This window comes from Talpa occidentalis, unplaced genomic scaffold, assembly GCF_014898055.3.
Source record: "Talpa occidentalis isolate TD23 unplaced genomic scaffold, MPIMG_talOcc4v2.1 talOcc4.3, whole genome shotgun sequence".
NCBI classification, from domain to species: Eukaryota; Metazoa; Chordata; class Mammalia; order Eulipotyphla; family Talpidae; genus Talpa; species Talpa occidentalis.
The window spans coordinates 44,475,442-44,493,869 of NW_023603184.1; positions in this window are offsets into that span (position 1 = coordinate 44,475,442).

Here is an 18,428-nt window from a genome sequence, read left to right on the forward strand (position 1 = left end):
AGGTGTTAAATCTTTATCATTGATGACATGGGACATATCACCAAAGTTTTATTCTATATATTTTAAATTTGCAAGTCTTTTTTTTTTAAATTTATTTATTTATGCATACAAGAGCTGGGGTATAGGCCAGAGACGTGGGTGTTGAGAGGATTCACCAGAGACAGAGTGAGGAACAGAACAGGCAGACTAACTGAAATACACTGCTGAGGGGAGCAGCGGGCGAGACAGGAGAGGTCTGCCTCACCATGTGGGTTTCACCCTGGCCAGCCAGGGATTGAACTCGTGCTGCAGAGGCTGCAGATTGCTTTATAGTGTGGTGCTTAACCCCTTGCAAATGTAGGGCCTCCCTGGTGGCCCAAGGTGAATTTATTTTTGTACTTGGAGTTAGAGAGTGATCTCTAACATGTGACCTTCCAGTTTTCTCAGCATTATTAGAGACTTTCCTTCTCTATGTTTTATTGTCATGCTGCTTTTTTATCTTAAATTATGTTTTGATATGCATGTATAATTATTTCTGGACTTTCATATCTGTTTCATTGATCCATGTGCCTATTTTATGTCAATACCATATTGTTTTTAGTACTGTTGTTTAATAGTATAACTTAAAGAAAAGCAACATGAGGTCTTTGTAATCATCCATTTATTTTTAAGGGATCATTGACTTTCCTCTGCTGCACTTCATTGTGAATATATGTAGGTAATGAGCTTAGCGTCTTCACTTTGCCACCATCTTGCAAGTCTCCTGCTATTATTTTTATTTTTATTTTTTTATTTATTTATTTTTTTATAGAGGCATGTTTATTTATTTATTAATTATATTTGTTTGTTTGTTTTGTTTATACATGCACTGGGTACAGTCAGAAGCGCGGGAGGGTGAGAGAACTCACCAGAGCCAGAGTGGGGAGCAGAGCAGGCAGAAGGACTGAAGTACACTGCTGAGGGGAGCAGCGGGCGGCAGGAGAGGTCTGCTCACCATGTGGGATCCTCCTCCGGTGGCCGGGGAGCAGCCGGGGATCGAACCGGCGCCGCAGAGGCCGCAGGCAGCTTCGCAACCCAGCGCTCAACCGCTGCGCCACCGGGGAGGCCCTCCTGCTATTATTTTTAAATAATATATTTTTATATCTTTTATATCTTTTCCAAGATTTACTCTTTCCATTGTTCTTCCTATGTTCCATATTTGCTTCAATGATTATTCTCCTGCATTAGTATTTCTTCTAATGGGTGATCGGTGACAATAATAAAATTTTGTTTGTATAGAAATATCTTTAATTTGGGCCTCCCCTGGTGGCTCAACGGTTGAGTGCTGGGCTGCAAGTCTGCCCGCAGCCTTTGCAACGCCGGTTTGTTCCCCGGTCGCAGGCAAGGGTCCCACAAAAAATAAAAAAAAAAAAAAAATCTTTAATTTGTCTTAATTCTAAAAGAGTATTCTAGCTGCATTCAGAATTCTAGGTTGATGGTTATTTAATTTTTTGTTTTAAGGATATATTTCCTTTTAATCTCTTTTCATTAATTTTGCTATCAATATTGATGCTTTGCTTCAGGTAATGTGTTCTTTCATCTCCAGATTTTTTTTAGGAGTTCTCCTTGTAACTTTTACCATTTTCATTTTTTTTTTTTTTAAGATTTATTTATTTATGCATACAAGAGCTGGGGTATAGGCCAGAGATGCAGGGGTTGAGAGGATTCACCAGAGACAGAGTGGGGAACAGAACAGGCAGACTGACTGAAATACACTGCTGAGGGGAGCAGTGGGTGAGACAGGAGAGGTCTACTGTGCCATGTGGGTTGCTCCCTGGCTGGCCAGGGATCAAACTCATGCTGCAGAGGCTGCAGATTGCTTCATAGTGAGGTGCTTAACCCCTTGTGCCACCAGGGAGGCTCCTACCATTTTCACTATAATTCAATTGTGTGTGTGTGTGTGTGTTTTTTCATGCTTTCCTTCTTAAGCATTCTTGAATCTGTAACAAATTGTGTTTTATAAATTTAGAAAATGTCCAGTCATTATTTCCTCAATAATTTCCTCTTTGTGCCCTGTTCCTTCTTTCCTTCAAATATGGAAACCCAATTACATAATAATGGACTTTCTGGCCATATCCCATATTTATCTTTTTAAATATATCCCATATTTATCAGTCCATTTGATTTTCTATTCTTTTGGCTTTCTGCTTCATTCAGGATATCTTTTACTGGCCAGTTTGTTCATCCTCTTTTCTGACATGTATTATCTATTATTGAAATCATTTGTAGATCGCTAATGTTATTTCAATTTTCTTTTTCTTTTTTTTTTTTTTTTGTGGGGCCCTCGCCGGCAGCCAGGGAATAAACCGGCACTGCAGAGGCTGCTGGCAGCCTCGCAGCCCAGCGCTCTACCACTGTGCCACCAGGGGAGGCCCAATGTTATTTCATTTTTAATAATTATATTTTTCATATTTTTCTGACATTTTCAATTTTGTCTCCTATTTTCTTGAAACTTTTAATTTTTTTTTTCTTGAAACTTTTGATCACAGCTATTTTAAAGTCCATCTGTGGTAATTCTCAAATATGGACCATCTGTGGTTCTTTCTATTATCTTTTTTACCATCTTAATTCTAATTATAGGAATATTTGATAATTTTTAAATTGATTGTTGGACATTTTAATTTATAGATAGTAGAGATTCTCAAAGGTATTATCTTCCCATATTTTACTTGTCCTCTGGTAAACAAAATGAGGGCAGGTCTCCTAATTACATTGAGGAACCGTGGCATCTGATAGTATGCTGAAGTTTTTGTGTTTATTAATATACATTGATCTGTTTTTTACATCAATGAATCTTTGATCCACTTGTGATTTCATATTATGCATTAAACATTTAGAAAAATATTCACTGAGTTACAGAGATTCCAAATTTTGATACATTCTATTATAAAATATCAGAAAGGAACATTTGCTAATATAACCGCTGATCTAAAGAGAAATGTCTTTTAGCTTTGGGAAGTTGACAAGTTTAGAATAGTCGATACAGATTTTCCAAAATTCTAACTTTTACTTAGAAGACAGAATTTCATCATTGGTAACAGACACTGTCTTTATTTCATGATTAAGTGGCTAGTTTGACTCATACCTTAAACAATCATACCAGGGCTTTCATTACTAAGTCAGCATCATCCTTCATAGGTAACATGACTGTTGTATGTGAAAGTACCCATTTCATTATACAGAATATTAAACAATTGTGTCCTCTTGGCTTAACTTTAATGAAATTAACAAATTTTGATGTTTCATTTAGTATGTTCTGATGTGAAATTGGCTTTATAGAAAAGCATAAATGACGCTAAATAATGCAATGATACTAATATGAGTTGGAGACATCGCCTTTCTTCATGCCAAAGGTCAGCAGTTTTAAGAACCATGATTAAAACTATTTAGAAGGCTAATGAATCCTTAGTACTACTAAGTCCTAGTACTTAATACTATTAAAAAAAAAAAAAAAAACAAAAAACCTTGGGCCTCCCTGGTGGTGCAAGGGGTTAAGCACCACACTATGAAGCAATCCGCAGCCTCTGAAGCATGAGTTCGATCCCTGGCTGGCCAGGGAGCAGCCCACATGGCGCAGCAGACCTCTCCTGACTTGCCTGCTGCTCCCCTCAGCAGTGCATTTCAGTCAGTCTGCCTGTTCTGCTCCCCACCCTGTCTCTAGTGAATCCTCTCACACCCCCACCATCTCTGGCCTGTACCCCAGCTCTTGTATGCATAAATACATAAATCTTTAAAAAAAAAAAAACCTTAACTTTATGAAATCTCTAAAGAGGGTTCAGAGATTCATGGGTCTATGGACCATGTATGGCGTTATCTTACCTTTGTGTATATCCCTGTTTACAAATGTTTGTTTATAATATTTTAAAAACCTTGGAGGGATAGAACCCCAAAATGTGATTTTGTAAAGGATCACTAAATGGCAAGTGTGAATCAGTAGACAACTAATATATATGTTATCTCTAATCTCTCTTTAAAGAAAATTTTATGAGGAAAAACAGAACACTTGAATAATTTAAAGTGAGGGAGATGTTAGTTACTATATTGTACAAGATAGCGACTTTATACATTCAGTTGATTCCTTTTTCACTTATAACCCAAACTGTACTTTGTATCCATCAATATGAAATTCACGTCTAGTAGATAATTTTAATAGCTGAGAAAATATTGGGACAAGATTTGAGTATTTCTGGGAGCAAAATAATTAGATTCTGTGAAATATAAATAATAAATGATATTAAAATGTTAATTGTTCACTGTTTTCTATATAGTATGCAATAGAATCCTGCAGAGTACTTGTGTTTTAATCCAAGAGGAGAGGACAGACATGTCATCTGCATTATGTCCAGAGCAAGGAAGCTTTGCACCAGCATCCATTGGTCTCTCTCACTCAAAGTCTAGCCCTGAAACACAAGGAAGTCACATACTCATGCCATTTTCAAACTTACTACCTCTATGTTTCATATTGGAGGTAAAAGATGTAGCAACAATGAGTTGTTGGAAAGCTCCCAAAGTTGTTTTTTTTTTTTTTAATGTGCAGTGATCCAACTGTCCCCTGCAATTAAAAACATGAAATAGAATGTTCCACATCTAATTAACAATTTTAAGAAAGTAAAGTCACACCTTCGTTATAAGTCAGACACAGTTGAGTTCCCATTCTTCAGAGTTTCAGGCTGATAGAGTGAGGCAGTGGCAGTAAATTGCTGGCTTGTGTGGTGCAAGGCTTCACACAAGACACTGTGGCGAGAAACTAACATTTTCCACCACACAGAATGAGAGACCAGAAACAGATCAAACAGCAATGACAGTCAGTCTCCCACTAGCTTGTAAACTCTTTTTGGTCAGGCCTGCTGTATAATTCATTTTTTCATTTTCATAATGGCAGAATACTCAGGCACACAAAAGCCATTCAATGTTTATTTTTAACAAAAGTCAATGGGAATTGAAGCTTAGTGTGATAAGGAAAGATAACTCACATATTTCAGTGTCAGTATTTTCTAAACCTTGTTATATCATGTATCAAACTGTCACCAATTAGTAAATCCTTAATGAACTATTTCTTGTAAAATGATTTACTCATAAGTATCAGATGCCTTAGAAGCCTCTTGGAACTTTTTTTTTTTTAAGATTTATTTACTTATTTATACAAGCACTGGGTACAGTCAGAAGTGCGGGAGGGTGAGAGAATTCGCCAGAGCAGGGAACAGAACAGGCAGACTGACAAAGTACACTGCTGAGGGGAGCAGCAGGCACAGCAGGAGAGGTCTGCGCACCATGTGGGCCCCTCACCAGTGGCCGGGGATCGAACCAGTGCTGCAGAGGCTACGGGCAGCTTCGCAACCCAGTGCTCAAACGCTGCACCACTAGGGGAGGCCCCCTGGAACTTTTCATCAGTGTACATTTATGTTTATAGATTGTAAGAAACACGTGTCCCTGAAAGATTTTCTAATGATCTCCTCATATCAGAATGTATTTTCAAGGTTATGCCAGTTACTACATACACATATTTTTATATATTGTATACACATATATCCATACATGCATATGTGTACATGAAATTGTGTATACAGACATGCATGTTATCTGATTAACACACATGTGTATATAGGTATATATATATTCAATATAAACATGGTTTACACTTTGTATAACACCTGCACTTTAACATACATACTAATAAAAAAAATTTAAAAAAAAACTAAGCAGAAACAAGTTGTAAAAACCTAAACCCATCATTTATACTTTGTGTTTTCTTCATTATCTTGGCTTAGAAGAAGTCTTACTAGATGACCCACATATTCACGAGGGAACATTGCCATTGGATTGGCAGCAGTCACCAGAAATGAGGCACAGTAATGACAAAAGAATGATTGTCCTATTAATTTCTGCTTAACAAACATAGCTCTCATGTTAATTGAAATATAAACAAAGACATTCAGAGAATCTTGTGACATTTGAACATATTTCACAAACTTGATTCTTAGCTCATCAATTGACTAATTCAGGAGATTTTTTCACCCCAAAAAATGTTTCCTAAAATTGATCAACTAGTAGATTTTCTGCATCATCATTAACAGCAATGTTTTCTCTGAAAATAGCTTCCTGCATAAATGCTGGAGTCCACCCAGCAGCCTCCGTGCAGTCCACCGCAATGCTCTGCCCTGGGCCCTGCATCTGTCCTAGAGGCACTTCACACCAGGCCCTCAGGATCAAGAGATTGGCAGAATGGCCTACTGAGGTTTCCTATCTATAAACTAACGGGTTATTTATCTAACACATGGACAGATCTCCTATTTAATCAAACTGATAGGCTCTGGAGATACATAGATATGGATTCAAATTCTAGTTAACCCAATCATTTTTTCCCAGCTTTCCTGATCACAGACACATTTTGTTTCTGAAATCCCAAGGTTTAAGTCATACTTTTTTTTTTTTTTAAGATTTATTTATTTTTGGGCCTCTCCTGGTGGTGCAGCGGTTGAGCACTGGGCTGCGAAGCTGCCTGCAGCCTCTGCAGCGCCGGTTCAATCCCCGGCTGCCAGTGAGGGTCCCACATGGCGCCCAGGCCTCTCCTGCTGCCCGCTGCTCCCCTCAGCAGTGTGTTTCGTCAGTCTGCCTGTTCTGTTCCCTGCTCTGGCTCTGGTGAATTCTCTCACCCTCCTGCGCTTCTGACTGTACCCAGTGCTTGTATAAATAAATAAATCTTTAAAAAAAAAATCGTTATAAAAAAAGATTTATTTATTTTTTTATACAAGAACTAGGGTACAGACCAGATGCGTTGGAGGGTGAGAGGATTCACCAGAGCCAGAGCGCGGAGCAGAACCAGCAGACTGACGAAATACACTGCTGAGGGGAGCAGCAGCCAGCAGGAGGTCTGCTGCACCATGTGGGACCCTCCCTGGCCAGCCGGGATCAAACCTGCGCTGCAGAGGCTGCGGACAGCTTCACAGTGTGGCGCTCAACCACCTGCGCTACCAGGGAAGCCCTTAAGTCATGCTTTTTTTTTTTTTTAAGATTTATTTATTTATTTATACAAGCACTGGGTACAGTCAGAAGCGTGGGAGGATGAGAGAATTCACCAGAGCCAGAGCGGGGAGCAGAGCAGGCAGAAGGACCGAAGTACACTGCTGAGGGGAGCAGCGGGCAGCAGGAGAGGTCTGCGCGCCATGTGGGACCCTCCTCTGGTGGCCGGGGAGCAGCCGGGGATTGAACCGGCGCAGCAGGGGCTGCGGGCAGCTTCGCAACCCAGTGCTCAACCGCTGCGCCACCAGGGGAGGCCCAAGTCATGCTTTTTAATACCCAATTTTCACTCTATAGCACGTGCTTGCACACACGCACACGTTATAGGGCCTCCCCAGTGGCCCAGGGGTTGAGCACTGGGCTGCGAAGCTGCCCACAGCCTCTGCAGCGCCAGTTCGATCCCCGGCTGCTGGCGAGGGTCCCACATGGAGTGCAGACCTCTCCTGCTGCACCCGCTGCTCCCCTCAGCAGTGTACTTTGTCAGTCTGCCTGTTTTGCTCCCCGCTCTGGTGAATTCTCTCACCTTCCCGCACTTCTGACTGTACCCAGTGCTTGTATAAATAAATCTTAAAAAATAAATTTGTAAAAAATGTGTTATATGAAACCTCATTTTATTTAAGTCTGGCTCTGTGACTTCTATACCAACACATTTTTTCTGTTCTACTATACAGAAACAGATTTAAAGGAGAGAAGGTAAGGGAGTAAGAGTGTAAGAATGAAAGAGATGAAAGATGAAAGAAAGAGAGAAGAGAGACTTATTTTAAAGTACTCTGACCTTTCCCCTGAATCTTACAAGTGGCCTCGGTGACACGGGTGTGACATGGCTGCAACACAAGCCCAGAGTATTGAATAACCTGCCCAAGTTCATACAAGGTTTAACATAGCCTATTTCATAGGAAGTTAAGATATTAAAAGTTGGAACTCTGATATGCCTGATGAAGATCATTATATAAAATATTAATTGAATCAAGCAAGTACAAATTTTTTGGACAATGATTGCACTGAGGACTGGGGATTTGTACTTTGTACATATTATATCAGATCCTTAATGAAAGACCACATTTAGAAATTTCACTACACTATGAACAAAAAGATGAAGAGAAGTCATTTACAAAAGTCTTTTACATCCTTAAAATTCAAGGCATTGCTCCGGAATGAAAGCAAACCTTCCTCTACACAATAGCCTAGGCAGGTGGGAATCTCTGCATATCTAGCACTAATGTGATTAAACTGAGACTCAGCAGTTAAGTGCCTCCTAGTGGGAGAGCGGAATTTGTACCCCTCACCTTTCCCACCTGACTGAACCACATCTCTCTATTCTTACTCTTAGCTGTGGTAAGATACACGGCATTTCCTCATCTTGAAAAGTTATTTCTCACTAATATTACTAATATTTACAGCTTCTTCATCCACACTTTTTATAAGTTAACACTCTTTAAACAAATGTATGTATGGTTTTGTGTCATAAGCTGCTACATAAGACTTCATTTGGGGGAAAAAAAAAATCCTTGCAGGTAGAGGGATGAAAATTCATACATTGTGCAAAAATGAAAAAATGATGTAAAAATATATATAAAATAAAAATAAATAAATAAATAAAATTTAAAATATGGGCCTTTTAAAAGGAGTGAAAAAAGGTTGGGAAATGCTATGCATGGTGCATCACCCCTTATTTTAGTAAAACCTACTCAAAGTGAAAGGAAAGCACTCTTTAGGGCACACTCTCCAGGTGGAAGCACTGTGATAGCCACTTTGAAGACATCTGTCCTTCTGTCTTAACCACATCCAATATGATGAGTTTTATGCCCGTCTTTGTAAACAACGAAACTGCGAATTGAGCACTTAAGTGATATTACCTGGCGGCACAGGGACGAATGCCCAGGTGTTCAGATTCTTTTCAGTGGCTTACACTCTCTTTTTTCTTACATTTTTAACTGGCAACACTGTTGGGATTAATGAACTCCTTAGCTTTATTACCTACTAGGTGAAACCACACATTCATTTAACTATCCTCTATCCACCAATTTTGAGCTTCATTTAGAATTCTCCCCTTGAGGTAACAAGGTAGTATTCACTTTGTGTCTATTTACTTCATGCATATAAATGTCCTGTAAATATCTGCATATCTTGATTTGAATTTGAAAGAGCACTGGGTGGTTAACCATAACATGTGGTGAATAAAGGAAATTTGTGCTTCTCCAAGTTGCATCCTGATATCCTGTGCTCACATTGTCTAGTCCTGATAATCTATGCTTTTGGCAAACAACAAGGCACTATAAATTAGATCAATAAATGTCATGAGATTCAGTGGAATATCTTGGTTTAGGGCACTTTAGAAACAGGATATTGTGAACAATTCAGTGAACTAATTATTTCTGTATTTTGTGAATGAATTTTATGCCTGCAATTTCCATGTTTTTATTAAAGAGACAGATTGCATTTCATAATTTTTTGTTGTACCCAGTGCTCGCCTACTGAGCTGTGGAACACAGTAAAGTTGAAACAAGAATTTGCTGCTGAAAAATAAGCACACAGGGAAGGTATCACTGGTTTCCAATTGGTTTTATAAAATGTGCAGAGCTTGAAGTAGGAGGGGAAAATAATTTTAATTTAGCACCTATTCTGGAACAGGTACATGAATTTTTCCAAAAAAAGCTACATCCTTTAGTCCTTATAATATTTGGGTCGGACATTTTTATTGTCATTTAATAAATAGGTTCATAGCGGTAAAGTGATATTTTCAAGATCACACACTTTGTAAATACATTTGGTTCCAAAGTCAAGATAACCTACAGGGAAAAATTCTAAATTTAAAATGCCTTTTAAGGGCCTTCCTGGTGGCTCAGGGGTTAAGAGGCAACCTGTGAAGCTATCTGAAGCCACTGAAGCACAAGTTCAATCCCCGGCCAGGGATCAACCCACATGGCACAGCAGTGCCTCTCCTGACTTGCCCGTTACTCCCTTCAGCAGTGTATTTCCGTTGATCTGCCTGTTCTGTTCCCCACTCTTGTCTCTGGTGAATCCTCTCACCCCCTGCACTTCTGTCCTGTACCCCAGGTCTTGTATGCATAAATAAATAAATCTTTAAAAATAAATAAATAAATAAATAAATAAAATGCATTTTAAGTCTTGGGTATTATTGAGTAATTTAAAAGTTGTCATTATAGGTGGCCTAAGGGTTAAGTCTCACCTCTATGGCCTGAGTTTGATTCCTGGCCAGTAACCTGACACATATGGCACAGCAGACCTCTCCTGTCTAACCCACTGCTCCCCTTAGCAGTGTATTTCAGTAGATCTGCCTATTCTGCTCTTCACTCTGTCTCTGGTGCATCCTCATCCCCCACTCTCCCTCCCCTGTACCTCTGGCTTACACCCCAGTTCTTCTATGCAAAAAAATAAAAGAAATGAAAGTTTAAAATAAATAAAATTTGCATTATCTTCCACAGTATAACCATGCATATTTCAATGTAGAGAAATGTATTTTTTTAATAGATACCACAGAAATAGACACCTAGCTTTCTTAGAGACTCTTAAACCAACCTGCCCAGGCCTTACTCTGCTCACAAGACAATTACTCCTCCAACATAAACAGCCTCTCAGTGGTTTTGGGTGCAGTGACTTCTGGTTTCTTTTCTCTCAATAAAGAACATTACCTAAGAAATTCTTAGAAACTGCTGCATCATGACCTTTTCAGCTATATCACATCTATGCTGTCCCTTGTTTCTTTTATTAGAAATCCTTAAGTCAGAGACAACTCCAGGAGACTTTGCATTAAGTCAAACTCATGTCATGCACTGGCCTAAAACAAAATTCTTCTTATTAAGAATAACCCATAACTATAGTGGCTTGTATATCACTATGCACATTGCAGGCATTTTCATGTGCAATCCTCACTGCCACCCTATAAATGTTACTATTATCTTCATCTTCAGATTAGGAAGCAGTATAAAAATTAAAACTGTCACTTAAGAAGGTTTATAACATCCCAAGATCACGGGCTAGGAAGTAGAAAAATCAGTGAGAAACACACACACACACACCCCCTCCCCCCCCCCCCCCCCCCGGTTTAAATCCCAGTATCCTTGCCTGACATACATTGTTTTTGTTAGTTTCCATAGTATGGAAAGAATTCTATCAGCTTGGTGCCCTCCCACCCCTCTGCACCACCTTCTACCTCCCCTTTTTTCCTATAAATCTAGGAATCCAGGAGGCAGTTAGATGTCTCAAGTGCCAGAGTCTACTGAGCTCTTGAGTTCGAGTTCGGATGTCATAAAAATAACTGGACGTGATGATGGTAACTAGCATAAACCTCTATCAGAAGTAAATACAGAGGATGTCCACTCTTTCTGGAAGGAGTTCTAATATTGATCAACTGTTCAGTCATTCATTCATTCAGTGTCCACTTATAAAGTTCCTATAGTACATTAGGCTATACCAGGATATTACAATTCTACTTCCATCTTCATGCCACCCTAGTGGATGTGCTGGGGTACACCCTTCTACCTGACTCCTCTCAGGCAGTTTTTGGTACTACAGGGAATGCTGAAAAGTTTTGATGTCTATTTTACAAAACACACCTCTCCACTACCTAGTGATAAGAATATCATCAACAGCATCACGCTCATTAGCATCCTTCAAAATGTAATAAAATTGTAATTTAAAAATATATACTTGTGAATCTATTTCAAATGTAAATGGTATTATATAAATTAAGACAAGGAAGACACAATCCCATTTTATTACTCTCCCTCTGTATCAGGAGGTTTAGCAGCACCACTCTCCTCTGCTCACTATTTGTCAATAGCCCCAATGTGACAACCAAAAATGTCATTCAACAATCACAGTGTCCCTTAGGTAGGAGACACATTTGCCCCCAGCTAGTGATTTAGACTTAAAGAAAGTTACAAGTGGACAAGGTATATTGCTTTTATCTGTGCACTATTTGGGGTAGCAAGGTCTTTGATTAAAAATCATATGCTACTGGGCCTCCCCTGGTGGCACAGTGGTTGAGCGCTGGGTTGGGAGGCTGCCCACAGCCTCTGCAGCACCAGTTCAATCCCTGGCCACCGGCGAGGGTCCCACACACACAAAAAAAATCATATGCTACTGCTGCGACACTCCCGTTGCCCACCTGTGACTATGCATGTGTCTCTTTTCACCAACTCTCTCCCCCTGCAGGGCAGCAGCTTGCTTGCCTGCCCATGACCTGTCAAGGCCTCCCACCTGCAACTATGCAGGCCTCTTTTAGCAAACCTGTCCCTTCTGGGACAGTTTTTCCTGACCGCTTGTGCCAATGCAAGTGTCTTTTACTGTTTTATCCCGTCCCCAATAAACCTGCTCTTTAAATATGAAAAAAAAAATCATATGCTACAGCTGGATGGACAGGTGTAAATTCTAGTTCTTCCACTTACTATGTACATGGCTTAGGTAAATTATTTAATTCTTCTGTTCTATCTCTCACGTTTAATGGCCACAGCACATAGAATCCACACCAATCAAGAGGAGTTAATGGAGTAGTGTCTGTACCCAAAGAGCTGAACACAGGGTAGGGCTTTAACTTGGGGGAGTTTGTTTAGGCTTCCTGCACAAATCACAGTGTGTTCCACTTAGAAAGAATTCAATCACCTTTCTTAAATCAATAAATGATTTAAAAGCCTGTAGCTGTGCATGTGCATACATATATGGTCATTTCCAACACTTCTGTTTGCTTATAATGAAATTTCAATTAAGTAAGGGAGACAAAACTTCTGTTTGCTCACAAATATCAGGGCAATTAATAATGATGGGAAACAAATACCCTGACATTTAATAGTGAATTTAGAAAAATATTATATTTTCCCTGTTTGCCATATGTGTACATGGTCATCTAGGCAAACACACATTTGAATGTGTATTACTTATGTGCACAGTTCCTAAATTAACAAAGTCATGATTCCCCACACACTCCCCTCTTTGCTCCAAAGCCTGAGCACCTCCCAGCTATTCAGTTGGCTATAAAAACCTGTTTAGAAACTTTGGTTAGGACAGGGTCCACTGAAATGTCCTCCTGAAAATGATTTTTTTCCCAAATAGATATATTTAAAATTTATTTGTGCAGAGAAGAATGGGGGGTAGGCCAGAGGTGAGGAGGGTGAAAGGATTCACCAGAGAAAAAGTGGGGAGCCGAACAGGTGGATCTACTAAAATCCACTGCTGAGGGGGCAGCAGGAGAGACAGGAGAGGTCTGCTGCGCCATGTGGGTAGCTCCCTGGCCAGGGATCAAACTGAGGCCTTAGGGGTGATAGTGCTGAGACCTTAACCCCTAGGCCATCAGGGAGGTCCCCTGAAAATGATTATTTTAATTGCACTAAGAAATAACATAAAACCAAAAAGGATCCTAATTCTGGTGAGAGGTTGCTATGGGGAATTTAAGTCAAATTTGCAATGGGAAAGTCTAGCAGATATGTATTTGCTGGATTTTGGAGCAGATCAAGTGAGCAAAAAGGTATCCTGACTTTCTTTTCTCTCTCTACTTACTCGCTTTCTCTTTTTTGAAACATTTGAGAAGAGAGGGCTGCTATGATTGGCATTATGGAAAGAGGAATATAAAAGAACTCACAGCTATTCATACCTTTATCCAGTATTTCTTGTGCACCTGTTCTGTGCTGCTCATTCATTGGCGTTGGGGGATATAATAATCCTCCTACATCCAGAATCATGTTATACAAATTCTACCTGTGTTTATCTCCTATGGGGTACTGGACTCTGTCTCTGTCACTAGATTTTAAAATCCTCAGAGTGAAAAAGTGGTCTAATTTGTGATTACATCTCTAAATCCTATCATAGTACCATGCTTTCAATAAAGACTCAATATTCTCTGTAAATAAAGGAATATATGCATTAGTATTCCTGCACATGCATTTTTAAACACTTGAATATTAGGCAATCATTAAGTAATTTAAACTTAATTTAATTGAATGCAACAAATACATATTGTTAACTTTATACCCTTCTGTGTGCTGTGAGATGAGAAACAAAGATGCATTTAACAACTCCCTTGAACTCAAGTTGCACTGGTGTGAATAAAAGACTCTAGGAAAAAAGTGCAGGTAGCTACGGAAACTTTCTTAAAGTTTAGGGTTCCTGCAAAGGTTCAAAAGCAATGCAATGTGTGTCTTAATTATTCAAAGAACAGGGGCCCTATTGTGGTTAGTTCTACAGTATAATAACATCTCTTAATCTTGGACAAAGCTCTCTGTGATATCATTAACCAAACTAGGGGACACAACCTCCATTCTCAGCATCCAATACTGGGGCTACTGACTATGGCTGGAGTTATAAGAACCATAAGGGAAAGGGATGTATCATCTCTGCAAATATCAATGTAGTCAAAAGAAGTCACTTTTTTTTTACTTATTTTTTTGACATAACAACTTGTTTTAAAGACGGCCTGCAAAATGTTTTGAGCTGCTCTTTGCAATAACTGAGCTTAGCCAGGAGTTGTGCTCATATAGATGGGGATGTCATCTTTCTGTTCCCTCTAATTTCTGTTCCACATGTCCCTTTCTAGTTTGGCAGGTGAGGCAGACACAATTACTTTGCCAGGTGGCTCGCCTTTCACCCAGAAGCATTTTAATCTTTGTGTTTAGGCAAAAGGCAATATCATATGTGTTTTTCCCCCAAGCTCTCCTTTTTGCAAATATAATTGCTGGCTTCCCCCACACCACCTTTAATCCCCTCACAACCCTCTGCAGGGTAGATTTATTCATTACATGCATTCAATAAGTCACTTATTACTAAATTATTTATTGATGCAGTCTGGCCTTGTAATAAGTATTAAACTTCAAGGAATGGAGGTAAAGGTGGAGAGAACAGTGTCTGTGAAGAGAGTACCAAATAAGAAAGAGAAATGGTGGGTCTCCCTGGTGGCACAAGGGGTTAAGACACAGCACTATGAAGCTATTCTCAGCCACTGCAGCACAATTTTGATCCCCGGCCAGGAAGCTGATCCACATGGCGCAGCAGACCTCTTCTGACTCGCCTAATGCTCCCCTCAGCAGTGAATATTTCAGTAGATCTGCCTGTTCTGTTCCCCACTCTGTCTCTAGTGAATCTTCTCAGACCCCACATCTCTGGCCTGCACCCCAACTCTTGTATGCATAAATATTTTTTTAAAAAAGAAAGAGATATGAATATGAGAACATAGGATGATTCTGGTACTCTGGAGCTTGGGGGAGACTGTTGAGCAGTGAAACTAGAGATCTATGATGCACCTCATCATCAAGGAATGAAGGCCCATAAATTTGCTTGGACTTTGTGTTGAAGAAAATACAGTTTGAAAGTCATGTTTACAAAGCACTAGACTAACAGCACTAGAGAAATGCCCCACAAAATATAGCAGACAGCTGTCCCATGTAACACACAGCCCTTACAACATGGCAAGTGTGAAATGACATGTGTTTTAAATGTAAAATACACATTGGATTTCAGCAACTTAAATTCAAGGGAATATAAAATATATCACTATTAATCTGTATGTATATATAAATATTTAAATGTTTTCATATATAGTGGATTAAATAAATGGTATATTATTAGAGCACATGTTTCTTTTTACTTTTTTTTTTTTTTCAGGAGAGAGTATGAACACAACCCCCCTCTACTACAAATTACGCAGTCCAATTTCCCATATTTCCCACATTGGATGACCCATGGTGGTGTGTCATCACATTTGGAGTACAATGGGGGAGACTTGCCCTGTTGCCTTTGTGCTTACGGTGTCTCGCCTGCCAGCTAAGTATTCTTTTTATTTTTTTGAATGTAAATTCTAGAAAATTTTAAATTGATTGTGTGGCCTGCTTTATACCTCTCACAGGATATTTCAAAAACTTGTCTAAGTGATAGATGACAGAGGTCTAGACAGAGGATGAAAAGAGAACAGATCATTACTGTTTTTAAAGATTTACTTATTTATGCATATAAGAGCTGGGGCACAGGCCAGAGGAATGTGTGGGGGGTGGTAAGAGGATTCACCAGAGACAAAGTGGGCAACAGAATAGGTGGATTGACTGAAATGTGCTGCTGAGGGGAGCAGCGGGCAAGACAGGAGAGGTCTGCTGTCCCATGTGTGTCCCCTCCCTGGTTGGGGATCGAACTCATGCTGCAGTGGCTGCCAATAGCTTCATAGCTTTGAGATTTAACCCCTTGTGCCACCAGGGAGGCCCGTGAAATAAGTATTCTTCTTGAGGAAATATTTTTTCCTATGAAGGAAATGGTGACCTCGCACCTCCTGACCCCAGTTTCACTGGGGGCACCGCCAGCAAGAAAGCCCTCAGGGATACCAAACAACACACAATTCCAAGGACTGAGGAAAGATCCCCAAGATGAAAGACCAGAGTCTGGTAATAAGTGGGCTGGCCTGTGTTTTTCTTTCAACAATTTTAAAGGAGGATCTAATAAAAATAATAACTAATGAGGCATGAAAAATAATGTGTGATGAAAGATCATGGCGTGACCTTTGGGGTATTTTATTCAGAAAGAGATAAAATGTCAGGAAAGTTATAGTACAATCTGTCTATTCCATCTACTTTATATTTGTGAAAAGGTTTTCTTAGTGCTTATATTTGAAACACGAATACAAAATAAAGACAAAATTGTTGTTGACTACAGGTTCATTCTATCCATAAATCATATTTACCTATGGATATAGGCATTAATTGAAAAAAAACTTATTTCACTGATCGAGATGCATTTTCAATAAAAATTTTGCTTTTATCTTTAATAATTATTTGGTATTTTTAAAAACATGTCCATGTGGTTTTGGTCAACACATGAATAATAATTGCAAAAATAACTCAATCTAGAAAAAAATTAACACTTAGAGTTTTATGTCCCAGGAAATGGGAATAGAAAAATCTAATTTACATATATATTTTTGTTTCAGAGAAGTTTGATAGGTTGATCAATAAAGACTTCCAAGCATAACAAATATGTTACATTAGGATAAAATTATGCGGGGAAAGTGGAGGGAATACAAGTTCAAGGAAAGAAGTAATAAAGTAAGATTTCTTATTGTTAAAGAAGCACTTGTTCATGTAATTTTAAAATCCATGTTGGTGGGTATTAAAATCACCCTAGTATTCAGAACCCATTGAATAAATTTAGAAGAGTGATGTAACAGTTTTACATTTAAATATTAGTTTTTACAATGTGCTGTAAATTATATCCTCTGCAACTATTTATATTTATCATGAAAAATTATTGGAGTCAACTGAAAAGTGTGCAAGGAGATATACAACTATTTTTCTAAATATTTTAAGTCTCCCATGGGGCATGTGAACCAAATGGCTTGCAGAGCACTGATTGAGGTGACAGATTCACAGAAGGCTTGGTGACCAGTTCAGAAACTGGGTAGAAGCTGCTGTGCACCCCCAGGACATCAAGCGTGGCTTAGCTATGACGTCATAGTTATTTCTCTCTGTGAGGAACAGTGTTGTGGTCCCTTGTCTCCAGGTGCTATACCCAGTGGCAGCCACTTACCCTCAGCAAGTCACCCCAAAGTGCCCCAAGGAGTGCCTGGCACAACGGCCCTCACCCTCCCTTAGCCCCATCAGAGCAACTATTGCCACTCCCGTGGTCGCGGATGCACTGTAGGGGGATTAAAGGAAGATTGTGCTACCCATTTTGTCTCCAGTGTAGGGATTTATCAGTAACCAGCATGTCTGTTTGTCATGCCAGAATCATAACATGACATGAGAGAGACAGATCGAAGTTTCCCTCCCGCATAACAGAGAAATTGTATTCTTGAATCCAGATCATCATTTTATTTGCACCCAGGAGGCACATCTGCTCACATCATCAATATTTGATGGCTATTGAAGAGAAGACAGCACTGAATTACCACCAGAATTCATCAAGTAAAGGACTAGAACCAGCTCTGGACATGCAATGGAATGGCCCATAGGGAGTCTGGTAGGTGGAGATGGTCATCTTCATGTGGACCAGGGTTGGCTATAAGCATCCTTCCTGGGGTGAGTGAGCTCTATGTGTGGGGGTGGGGAGATGAAGAGAGGGTGACTTCATGTGCTATAAAACCTGGCACAGGGAAACATGTCCAAAATAACATGCCTGGCACCTGATTTCTGTTTCCAGCGTCAGCAGTGAAAGATGGTGTTACCCGCCATGAGTAAGGGATCTCTGGCACCCCCCTCTGGCTTACTTTCCCTGGTACCTTATCTACACTAAGCAGGCCCTGGGGCCCTTCTTACATACTTCCAGATTACCCTCTATAATCGCACTGCTAATACTCTTGCTGTGTGGCCAGTCTGATGAGGTAAAAGAGAAAAGAACAAGGTACCTTTCCATAAGGTCAAAGGCAGAGGTTGAAAAAGAATCCAAAGCCTCTGACTCTCCTA